This window comes from Canis lupus, unplaced genomic scaffold (genome assembly GCF_011100685.1).
Source record: "Canis lupus familiaris isolate Mischka breed German Shepherd unplaced genomic scaffold, alternate assembly UU_Cfam_GSD_1.0 chrUn_S1835H2032, whole genome shotgun sequence".
Classification (NCBI taxonomy): domain Eukaryota; kingdom Metazoa; phylum Chordata; class Mammalia; order Carnivora; family Canidae; genus Canis; species Canis lupus.
In genome coordinates this window covers 98529-111218 of record NW_023330695.1, presented here as the reverse complement: position 1 = coordinate 111218, position 12690 = coordinate 98529, and the positions used below count along the sequence as shown (strand labels likewise).

At 44.6% G+C, this 12690-nt stretch overlaps 1 pseudogene; it reads left to right on the top strand.

Moving 5' to 3' along the window:
• Window positions 1–3635: 3635 nt before the first annotated feature.
• On the top strand, window positions 3636–7054 carry LOC119869193 (annotated as a pseudogene).
• Window positions 7055–12690: the final 5636 nt, after the last annotated feature.

Here is a 12690-nt window from a genome sequence, read left to right as displayed (position 1 = left end):
ACTGCGCCACCGGGGCTTCCCTGGTTTCTTCTTTAAACGTTTGATAGAATTCCCCTGGTAAGCCATCTGGCCCTGGACTTTTGTGTCTTGGGAGGTTTTTGATGACTGCTTCAATTTACTCCCTGGCTATTGGCCTGTTCAGGAAACAACAAATGCTGGAGAGGATGTGGAGAAAGGGAAACCTTCTTGCACTGTTGGTGGGAATGTCAATTGGTGCAGCCACTCTGGAAAACTGTGGAGGTTCCTTAAAGAGTTAAAAACAGATCTGCCCTACATACGACCCAGCAATTGCACTGCTGGGGATTTACCCCAAAGATACAGGTGCAGTGAAATGCCGGGACACCTGCTCTCTGATAATTTATAGCAGCAATGTCCACAATAGCCAAACTGTGGAAGAAGCCTTTGTGTCCATCAAAAGATGAATGGATAAAGAAAATGGGATCTATGTATACAGTGGAATATTACTCAGCCATTAGAAACAAGTACCCACCATTTGCTTCCATGTGGATGGAACTGGAGGGTATTACACTGCGTGAAATAAGTCCGTCGGAGAAGGACAAATGTTATATGATCTCATTCATTTGGGGAATATAAAAAATAGTGAACGGAATAAAGGGGAAAGGAAATAAAACAAGTGGGAAATATCAGAAATATCTCACAGACCATGAGAGACTACTAACTCTGGGAAACGAAGAAGGGGTGGTGGAAGGGGAGGTGGGTGGGCGGTGGGGGTGACTGGGTGATGGGCACTGAGGGGGGCACCTGATAGGATGAGCATTGGGTGTCATGGTATATGGTGGCAAATTGAACTCCAGTAAAAAATAATAAATAAATAAAAATAAATAAATAAGTAAATAAATAAATAAGTAAGTAAACGAAAATTACCTTTGACAAGGTCAACTGAAATTTGAAGAAGTTGCTTTTTTTTTTTCCCCACAACGCCATTGAAATGGTATTTTGTGTATAAATACATGAAAGTTCAAAACGAAGAAAAAGAGTTTCTGGAGCTGGTTCTTGGTAAAGCATCATGCCATGGAAATGGTCAGCCACCAGAAATGAGGTCTTGCCACACAGCAATGCTGGGAGTGATCAGAAATCTTAAAATAGTAAATTAGATTAAGAAGCTTAGTTTTGCTTCTGGAGATATGAATTGCATTTTTTTTCATTTAACTCAAGCTGAAAAAAAAGATGTGAGTCTTACCTGAGTCTGTAGGAAATTGATACCTGTGGTGCCTTAGCTCTATCTGCACCAAAACCAAACTCAGGTGAATTTGCTATGGTTGTCTGTCACGAGAGAAGGATGTTACTGATGTATAGTATTTGAAAATCAGCCACTTCCAATGTGCTTTTGCTTCACAGGCTAGAAGAAATCTTAGTCCATTTTTTCCCATCAAATTGGCTGAAATTTGCCTGCCTCAAGCAGTAGCAACTCTCAAGAAATGAAAAAGTTGAGATGTGGCATTTTCCTAACAATACATGTAAAGACTAGAGTGCTTGATTTAGTTTTTATGGAATTGCCACGGTACCTTTGTGTATCGTTGTGTTCATCAGCACCCCTTAACCATTAAACAGACATGCCCAAAACAATGCATGCATGTGTGTCTCTATTTAGTTGTAATGTGGCCACTGTTTCCTTCCTATAAAATGGAAATTATAATGTTAACAAGGTGGTTTGTGAGTTTCAAATACAATAGTGAAGATCTTCTTTCTTTGATAGTTACATAGGTTAGGCAAATACAAGCAGGCATTTAGTATTAAATTATAGCACGTGAAAGACCAAAAAGTAGTGATAGGTGGTTGTTATTTCTACTAAGAAAAGGACACTAATTTTTTTTCAAAGTCTTAGTTACACTAGCTCTTGAGTTTTAAGCTTGGTGGTTTTTCAAAGTAAATGTGACTAGTAAGTGGCGAGGAAGCATAGTCACTGATATCCTGGTTTTAGAAAAGCAATGAGTAAACAAATTGATGTTGCTAGCATTTAAGTGGCACAGTAGCATGTGTACTATTACAAGGATCTTTCTGTAATTGCTGTAAAATGTGCTTTTAATGTTTACTGTGCCCCTCTAGTCCATTCTCTGTTTCTTACTAGCTGCCCCCCACTCCCAGCCTCTATCACACGCAAACTTCAAGTGTGTCTTTTGACCCATTCTGTTCTTTCAAGTATGTCAACAAGCAAGAGAGAGAAAGCGAGCCACATGTGCACGTATGCGAGAATGCGCACAAGTGCTAGAATGCGCAGAGGGAGATGGAGAGAGAAATTTTAGCAGACTCCCCACAGAGTGTGGAGCCCTGTGAAGGATCCGGGGTCCCGACCCTGAGATCAGGACCTGAGCCCAAACCAGGAGTCGGGGTGTAACCAACTGAGCCACCCAGGGGCCCAGGTAGAGACCTCTTCTTAATTGGCTTTGACTTTATTTGACCATGGTAGGAGCCAGTATATTGAAAGGGTTAAAGCAGCAGAATGATGATATCAGACTGGTTTTTTTTTTTTCAGAAGTAAAATTTAGTTGCTACAGAGATGGGATGGGCCTGGAGATTTCCAGGTCAAGACAATGGCAATGAACCCATGGGTGAGGGAAGGAAAGTGATTTTTGTTTTGAGAAAGGGAGTTGGATGCTCAGCCTGCCCTCACCATCAGGGTGATGTTTCTCAACATATTGAAACTCCTCCCCCGTGTTGGTTAAACCTCAGCTCCTAGACACCACATCCACTAATCCAACCACCAGATTGTTGATGCCAGGCCATCGGGGGTTGAGAGAGGGCTCCAGAGACCTGCACAAGCCCTGACCTACCACTTCTGACATAATTGAATATCTTCTCATAAGAAAGGTGATTTTAGTTTTATGTTCATTTGCTATTTGGCAGTTAACCAAGTAGAACTTCCTACTGTGTAGTTGGATACGTGGATCTTGAGGATAATTAGTAAGTTCTAGGTTGTAGGTAATAGACTTGGGAGTCGGGTTGCCAGATAAAATACAAGGCATCCAGTTTAATTTGAACTTAAGAGAAACAGTAATTTATTTATTTATTTTTTAGTGGACGTATGAACTGTGCTGTCTTTTTATATTTCCTTTTGTGAAATCTCGCAACTCTGATTGGGGTGTCATCAACATTTAGATAGTAACTCTTTGTAACCACTTTATTGAGACATATATCAGACAGTTTACCCATTTCAAGTATATGTGCAAGGATGTGAAGTGTACGCACAAAGTGATGCAGCCACCTCCACGATTCTAGAATAATTTCATCTCCTCCCAACAAACCCCTGTCTCATGTAGCTGTCTACCGCTAATCCTTCATCCTCTGACCCTTCCTCACTCCAGCCCTATGCAACCACTAATCTACTTTCTGTTTCTATTTACCTGTTTTGGACAATTCATGTAAATGGAATCATATGGTGGGTAGATTTGTTTGCCATCGGCTCCTGTCACTTAGCTTAATCCACATGATAATATGTAGCAATACTTCATACCTTTCTATGGCCCAGTAGTATTTATGGATATACCAGCTTTGTTAACCTCTTTATCCAGCTTTGGACATTTGGGTCATTTCTACCTATTGCCTATGATGAATAATGCTGCTAAGAATCTTTACATAGAGGGGCTGCAACGTGGCCTTATGGGCTGAGAAGAAAAGCCAAGGTGATCGCAGTAATGAATGCTGTGGAAGAAAACCAGGGGTCTGGCTAGTCTCAGAAGGTGGAGGAGGCCAGTCCTCCTGCAATGCAGCAGCCCACCAACCCTGCATCCCCCACTGTGGCCACCACACCTGAGCCCGTGGGGGCAGATGCTGGGGACAAGAACACCACCAAAGCAGCCAATGATGAGCTGGCCTACGAGGACGGCCGGGGCTTTGGCACTGGGGAGCTGGTGTGGGGGAAACGTCGGGGCTTCTCCTGGTGGCCAGGCCGCATTGTGTCTTGGTGGATGACAGGCCGGAGCTGAGGAGCTGAAGGCACCCGCTGGGTCATGTGGTTTGGAGATGGCAAGTTCTTGATGGTGTGTGTTGAGAAGTTGATGCCGCTGAGCTCCTTCTGCAGTGCTTTCCACCAGGCCACATACAACAAGCAGCCCATGTACCCGCAAAGCCATCTATGAAGTCCTGCAGGTGGCCTGTAGCCATGCGGGGAAGTTGTTCCCAGCGTGCCACGACAGCGATGAGAGCGACACTGCCAAGTCCGTGGAGGTGCAGAACAAACAGATGATCGAGTGGTCTCTCGGAGGGTTCCAGCCTTCTGGCCCCAAGGGCCTGAAGCCACCCAAAGAAGAGAAGAACCCCTACAAAGAAGTTTACACAGACATGTGGGTCGAACCTGAGGCAGCTGCCTATGCACCACCCCCCCCAGCCAAAAAGCCCCGAAAGAGTACGACTGAGAAGCCTAAGATCATTGATGAACGCACAAGAGAGCAGCTGGTGTACAAAGTGCGGCAGAAGTGCCAGAACATCGAGGACATTTGCATCTCTTGTGGGAGCCTCAACGTTACCCTGGAACACCCTCTCTTTGTTGGAGAAATGTGCCAAAACTGTAAGAACTGCTTCCTGGAGTGTGCATATGTATCACCATGATGATGATGACAGCTACCAGTCCTACCACACCATTTGCTGTGGGGGGTGGGGGGCAAGGTGCTCATGTGTGGGAACAATAACTGCTGCAGGTGTTTTTGTGTGGAGGGTGTGGATCTCTTATTGGGGCTGGGGGCCACCTGGCAGCCATCAAGGAGGACCCCCGGAACTGCTACATGTGTGGGCACAAGGGCACTTACGGGCTACTGCGGCAGCGGGACGACTGGCCCTCATGGCTCCAGATGTTCTTCACCAACAGCCACGACCAGGAATTTGACCCTATGAAGGTTTACCTGCCTGTCCCAGCTGAGAAGAGGAAGCCCATCCGGGTGCTGTCTCTATTTGATGGAATTGCTACAGGGCTTCTGGTGCTGAAGGATTTGGGGATTCAGGTGGACTGCTACATCGCCTCCGAGGTGTGCAAGGACTCCATCACGGTGGGGAAGATCATGTATGTTGGGGACGTCTGCAGCGTCACGCAGAAGCATATCCAGGAGTGGGGCCCATTGGATCTGGTGATTGGGGGCAGTCCTTGCAATGGTCTCTCCATCATCAATCCTGCCCATAAAGGACTCTACGAGGGCACTGGCCGGCTCTTCTTTGAGTTCTACCACCTGCTGCATGATGCGCGGCCCAAGGAGGGAGATGACCGCCCCTTCTTCCGGCTCTTTGAGAATGTGGTGGCCATGGGCATTAGTGACAAGAGGGACATCTCGCGAATTCTCGAGTCCAACCCTATGATGATTAATGCCAAAGAAGTGTCAGCTGCACACAGGGCCCACTACTTCTGGGGGAACCTTCCTGGTATGAACAGGAGGCCATTGGCATCCACTGTGAATGATAAGCTGGAGCTGCAGGAGTGTCTGGAGCACGGCTGGATAGCCAAGTTCAGCAAAGTGAGGACCATTACTACTAGGGTCGAACTCCATAAAGCAGGGCAAAGACCAGCATGTCCCCGTCTTCATGAATGAGAAAGAGGACATCTTACGGTGCACTAAAATGGAAAGGGTGTTTGGCTTCCCTGTCCACTATACTGATGTCTCCAACATGAGCCACTTGGCGACGCAGAGACTGCTGGGCCGGTCGTGGAGCGTGCCGGTCATCCGCCACCTCTTCGCTCTGCTGAAGGAATGTTTTGTTTGTGTGTAAGGGACATGAGGGCAGACTGAGGTAGTGACACAAAGTTAAACAAGAAAACACAAAACACAGCAAAACACTGACAACATGAAGATGGAGAGAAGTATCCGCACGCAGAAGAGAAAAAGGAAATTTAAAACAAAACCAGAGGCGGAAGTACCAGAGGGCTTTGCCTTGCACAAAGGGTTGCACATCATCTCCTGATTTTTCAATGTTAATCTTCAGTCCTTTTTAAAAACAAAACCAAGGTCCCTCCTGTCTCCCCCTCCCCTTTTTGTAGGTAAAACCTTTTGTTTTCTACTCTTTTCAGAGGGGTTTTCTGTTTGGATTTTTGTTTCTTGCTGTGATTGAAACAAAGAGGGTTTATTGCAGCAAAAACCAGTAACAGGACATAGCAACAATACCTTGCAGAGGAAGGACAGGAGGGAAAAAAAGAGGAAATTCTACAGAAATCTATATATTGGAGTTTTTTTCTAACTATGTATGTTTTGTTGTCTTCTCTAGCCTGATCAGATAGGAGCACAAGCAGGGGGTGGAAAATAGTGACGCTCAGCAGCAGACTTTCCTTCCAGCCGCTGAGCTCTCTTGCCAGCACCATTCCTGGTCATGCAGAACAGAGCCCAATGAGCAGCAGGGAGACAGATCACACAAGACCCTTTTATGCAGTATTTCAGGTGCTTACCACACAGGAAACCTTGAAGAAGATCCATTTCTATAAGCCGCTGTTACCTCTTCCAGTTTGTGTGTGTGTGTGTGTGTGTGTGTATATATATATATAAATGACAGATATGAGATATATATAAAAGGTACTGTTAATTACTGTACAACCTGACTTCATAATGGTGCTTTAAAACAGCGAGGTGAGTAAAAACATCAGCTTCCACGTTGCCTTATGTGCAAAGGGTTTTAACGTTGGATGAAGGGAGGCAGCTTGAAGGTGAATCGTTGCCATTCATGGCGGGCTTTCCCTCTAGTGTTTAACAAGGTGAAGGAGGAGAATTCGGGACCATGTACTCCTGCTTCTCCCTGCCAAAAACGGGTATGAGGTGAGATGGGGTGGGTCGGACCGTGGAGGGTTGAGAGTGGGATTCATCCAGGCTCACGCAATAACCTTTCGATTTTTTTTTTCCAAAAAAAAGGAGACTCCCTCGGCAAGATGGCAGTTAAAAGGGGTCTTCATTCCCAGTTTCTCACATTAGCCAATTCAAGGGCTCCTTGTGGTGGGATCAGAAATTATCCAGAGTGTGGGAAAGTGACCGTTAAAAACCCCACCTGGAGAAAAAAAAAAATACAAAATGAAAAAAAAAAAAAAAAAGGAACCTTCACATACAGGTATTTATGTGGACATATTTTCATTTCTGGGGGCTATGTATGTAGGAGCGGAATTGCTGGGTTAAGTGCTAAGTCTGTGTTTAACACTTAGAAGAACCAGCAGTTTCCCAAGGTGGCTCCACTGTTTGTATTCTCACCAGCAGTGTGTGAGGCTTCTGATTTCTGTATGCTTGTCAACCCTATTTTTAAAAAAAGATTTTATTTATTTGAGAGAGAGAGCAAGAGAGCGAGCAGGGAGGTGGGCAGTGGTGAGGGAGAGGGGCAGAGAGGAAATCTCAAGCTGACTCCTTGTGAACACAGACCCTGATTTGGGGCTCAATCTCACACGACCCTGGTATCATGACTTGAGTCAAAATCAAGAGTCGGCTGTGTAACCAACTGAGCCGCTGAAGTGCCCCACCAACACTTGTTTTAGCTAACACTTGCTTTTGTTTGACTTTTTTATTCTCACCTTTCTAGAAGAAGGTGGGACGTGATACCTCCTTGTTGCTGTGGTTTACGTTTCCTTGATGACTGATGAAGTTCATTATCTTTTTGTGTGTTTATTGGCTATTTTTGTATCATCTTTGCAGAAACGTCTTTTGGATTCTTTGGACAGTTTTCTCATTAGATACCTTTGAAATAGTAGACTTCTTTTTAGAACAGTCTTAGATTTACAGAAGTGTCTTTTCCATTTTTTGCCTATTTTTAAGGGAGTTGTGTTTTTCCCTTACCATTGAGTTTTAACAGTTGTCTTTTGTGGATACGTGTCGTTTATTAGATACGTGTTCTGCAAATATTTTTTTTCCAGTCTGTGGCTTGTTTCTTCATTCTCTGAACGGTTTCTTTCACAGAACAGAAGTTCTTAATTTTAATAATGTCCAACCTTGCAATTTCTCTTTCATACGTTGGGCTTTTGGAGTTGCATGGAAAAACTCCTTGCCATGCTCAAAGTCACCCAGGAATTGTGCAGATTTGTCTTTATATTTAGTTCTGTGATCTAATTTGAGTTCATTTTTGTGAACAGGGATAAGTTCTATGCCTAGATTCAAAGATTTTCTGCATGTGAATATCCAGTTGTCTAGCATCAGTATTTGAAAAGACTGGCCTTTCTTCACTGAATCGTCTTTGCTCCTCTGCCAAAGACCAGTTGATTGTATTCGTGTGGGTTTTATTCTGAGCTCTGTTATGTTCTACAGATCTGTTTTTCTGTTTTTTTTTTTTTTTTTGTAAATTTTTATTTATTTATGATAGTCACACACACGCAGAGAGAGAGAGAGGCAGAGACACAGGCAGAGGGAGAAGCAGGCTCCATGCACCGGGAGCCCGACGTGGGATTCGATCCCGGGTCTCCAGGATCGCGCCCTGGGCCAAAGGCAGGCGCTAAACCGCAGCGCCACCCAGGGATCCCTGTACTTCTATTTAAAGTAGGTATCTTGTAGAAGGCATATAGTTGGATCTTTTATCTGCTCTTGCAGTCTCTGGTTTGATTGCTTGCTTGCTTGATTTAATTTATTTAGTCACCAAAGACATAGAAGGAGAGGCAGAGACCTAGGCAGAGGGGAACCAGGCTCCCCACTGAGCAGGGGGCCTTATGTGGGACTGGATCCCAGGACCCCAGTATTAACGACCTGAGCGGAAGGCAAATGTTCAATCACTGAGCCATCCAGGCACCTCCAGTCTCTTGTTTTAATTGGCATATTTAGACCATCCACATTTTAGGTAATTGTTGCTGTAGTTGGGTTAATATTCACCATGTTTGCAACTGATTTTCACTCATTACAGTTGTTCTTTTTTATATTTTTATCACCCTCTCTTTCTCTTCCGTCTCTGCTTTTAGTTTAACATTTTATGGGATTCCATTCTTTCTTAGCATGTTCATATACTTTTTTCTTTTTAAAGATTTTAGTTTTGAGAGAGAGAGAGAGAGAGAAGGAGCAGGGGGAGAAGCAGGAGAGAAGGATAATCAGACTCCCCACTGAGCCAATGCAGGGCTCTATTGCAGGACTTTGGAGTCATGACGTGAGCTGAAGGTAGACGCTTGAACCAACCGAGCCCCCAGACAACCCTGTCCATCTACTTCTTTAAAAGAATTTTTTGTGCTTGCCCTACAGTTTGTTATATTCATTTATAACTAATCCAGGTCCACTCTGAAATAACATTACACCTTTTCACAGGTAGTGCAGTTGCCTTATAGGAGAATATAGTCAATTCCTTTTTTCCCCATCCCTTTATAACATTGCTTTAATTGACTTCACTTTGTCATATTCCTTAAGAACTCAGCATGCTGGTTTTAATACTTTTTGCAAGACAAGTCTGCTGAGCAGTAAATTCCTTGGGTTTATTTGAGTGTTTTGTTTTATTTCTTTTCACTTTTTTTTGTTTTTTATTTTTATTTTTTTAAGATTTTATTTATTTATTCATGAGAGACAGAGAGAGATAGAGAGAGAGGCAGAGACACAGGCAGATGGCGAAGCAGGCTCCATGCAGGGAGCCAGACATGGGACTCGATCCCGGGTTCCCAGGATCACGCCCTGGGCTGAAGGCAGGCGCTCAACTGCTGAGCCACCCAGGGGTCCTCTTTTCACTTTGAAGTACAATTTCAGCAGCTACAGAATTCTTAGGTGGTGGGTTTTTCTTTTTAACCTTTTTTTACCTGCACCCTCTCTGTTCTTGCTTGCATGATCTCTGATGAGGTGTCTGATGTATTTCTTATCCTCGTCCTCTGTAGATAAGGTGCTTTTTTCTCCCCTCTGGCTCTTTTCAGTATCTTTATCTTTGGTTTTTGCTGTTGAGTATTAGTGCAAGATGTAGATCTATGCACAATATCATGTCATCTGCAAAGAGGGAGAGTTTACCTTCCTCTTTGCCAGTTTGAATGCCTTTTGTTTCTTTTTGTTGTCTGATTGCTGGGGCTACGACTTCTAGTACTATGTTGAATATCAATGATGAGAGTGGACATCCCTGTCTTGTTCCTGATCTTAGGGGAAAGGCTCCCAGTGCTTCCCATTGAGAATGATATTTGCTGTGGGCTTTTCATAGATGGCTTTTCAGATGTTGAGGAATGTTCCCTCTATCCCTACACTCTGAAGAGTTTTGATCAGGAATGGATGCTGATTTTGTCAAATGCTTTCTCTGCATCTAATGAGAGGATCCTATGGTTCTTGGGTTTTCTCTTGCTGCTATGATGAATCACATTGATTGTTTTACTAGTGTTGAACCAGCCTTGTGTCCTGGGAATAAATCCTACTTGGTCATGGTGAATAATTTTCTTAATGTATTGTTGGATCCTATTCGCTAGTATCTTGTTGAGAATTTTTGCATCCATGTTCATCAGGGATATTGGTCTGTAATTCTTCTTTTTGGTGGGGTCTTTGTCTGGTTTTGGAATTAAGGTGATGCTGGCCTCATAGAACGAATTTGCAAGTACTCCATCCCTTTCTATCTTTCCAAACAGCTTTAGTAGAATAGGTACGGTTTCTTCTTTAAACGTTTGATAAAATTCCCCAAGGAAGCCATCTGGCCCTGGACTTTTGTGTCTTGGGAGGTTTTTGATGACTGCTTCAATTTCCTCCCTGGTTATCGGCCTGTTCAGGTTTTCTGTTTCTTCCTGTTCCAGTTTTGGTAGTTTGTGGCTTTCCAGAAATGCATCCATTTTTTTAGATTGCCTAATTTATTGGCGTATAGCTGCTCATAATATGTTTTTAAAATCGTTTGTATTTCCTTGGTGTTGGTAGTGATCTCTCCTTTCTCAATCATGATTTTATTAGAGTGTTCTCTCTCTTCTTTTTAATAAGGCTGGCTAATGGTTTATCTGTCTTATTAATTCTTTCATAGAACCTATTCCTGGTTTTGTTGATCTGTTCCACAGTTCTTCTGGTCTCGATTTTGTTGAGTCTGCTCAAATTTTTATTAACTCTCTTCTTCTGCTGGGTGTAGGATCTATTTGCTGTTTTTTCTCTAGCTTCTTTATATGTAAGGTTAGCTTTTATTTGAGTTCTTTCCAATTTTTGGATGACTGCTTGTATTGCGATGTGTTTCCCCCTCAGGACTGCTTTTGCTGTATCCCAAAGGTTTTGAACGGTCGTATCTTCATTCTCATTAGTTTCCATGAATCTTTTTAATTCTTCCTTAATTTCCTGGTTGACCCTTTCATCTTTTAGCAAGATGGTCCTTAACCTGCACGTGGTTGAAGTCCTTCCATGCTTCTTGTTGTCATTTAGTTCTAATTTTAAGGCATTATGGCCTGAGAATATGCAGGGGACGATCCTAATCTTTTGGTATTGGTTGAGACCCAGTATGTGGTCTATTCTGGAGAAAGTTCCATGTGCACTTGAGAAGAATGTGTATTCACTTGCGTCTGGATGTAAAGTTCTGTAGATATGTGTGAAATCCATCTGGTCCAGTGTATCATTTAAAGCTCTCGTTTCTTTGGAGATTTTTATGTTGTGTTTAGAAGACCTATCGAGGGATCCCTGGGTGGCGCAGCAGTTTGGTGCCTGCCTTTGGCCCAGGGCGCGATCCTGGAGACCCGGGATCGAATCCCACGTCGGGCTCCCGGTGCATGGAACCTGCTTCTCCCTCTGCCTGTGTCTCTGCCTCTCTCTCTCTCTGTGACTATCATAAATAAATAAAAAATAAAAAAAAGAAGACCTATCGAATGTAGAAAGCGCTAGATTGAAGTCAAGTATAAGTGTATTATCTAAGTATGTCTTAAATATGGTTATTAATTTAGTTATTAATTGATATCAATTCTTCTGGGGGAGGGGCCTTTTGTGCTGATTTTCAGGTGTGGGCACTTGGGGGAGCTGCTCAGCCCCCTGCCTGGTGCCGGGCTCAGTGAGTGATGTTTATCCTGTTTATCTGGTGAGGGCACTGTGAGGCTCAGTGGGGGTTGTTTACCCCGTGAGGCCCAGGGAGGAACAACCACAGTGTCCGTGGCCAGCTCTGGAACCCTAGAGTCAGCTCCCGCAGTAACTAAGGAGCTTTCAGTTGTCAGGGGCCTGGACGCCCCGGGGGCGGGGCCGCTGATCTGCTCTGCTTGGGACAGGAGCCTCCTCACTGTCCTGGGCCCTTTTTTACTCTGCCTGTCCCAGGGGGGAGGCCGGATCCTGGGCTGTGTCCCCAGCGCCCTGTGCTCCCGGGCCTGCGCTGTTGAATTAGTGCTCCTGGGCCGCGCAGCTCCCTCTGCATGGAGCCTCCGCCTGAGCCCCTCAGAGCTGCTCCCGGGTCCAGCCAGGTGCGCTGCAGCCCTTTAGTGAGCTCCGTGTACTCTCCCCAGGGCGCAGGTGTCTGTTAGTGTCCCAGGGAGCCTGAGGGCACCCCCGCCCTCCTGGGGTCCTGCTTGAACTCCCTGCGAGTGCCTTTCCTCCCGGGAAGATTGGCGAAGCTTCTACTTCTCCCGGACGGGGCTTTCTTGTCCTGGGGGCACTCGCCCCGGCCTTAACCCGGCTCCTCACGGGCCCCTCCCTCTTGGATGCCTTTTGTTTCTTTATTAATTTTTTCCCCTTTCCCCCCATCTTCCTGCCTTGATAGAAGCGTGAACTCTTCTCACTGTAGCATTCTTTAAATCTCAGGCTGAATTTGTATATTTTCAGGATGACTTGAAGGTTATCTAGGTAATTTGGTGGGGACAGGTGACTTGGGGACCCTACTCTTCTACCATCTTGCCCCGCCTCC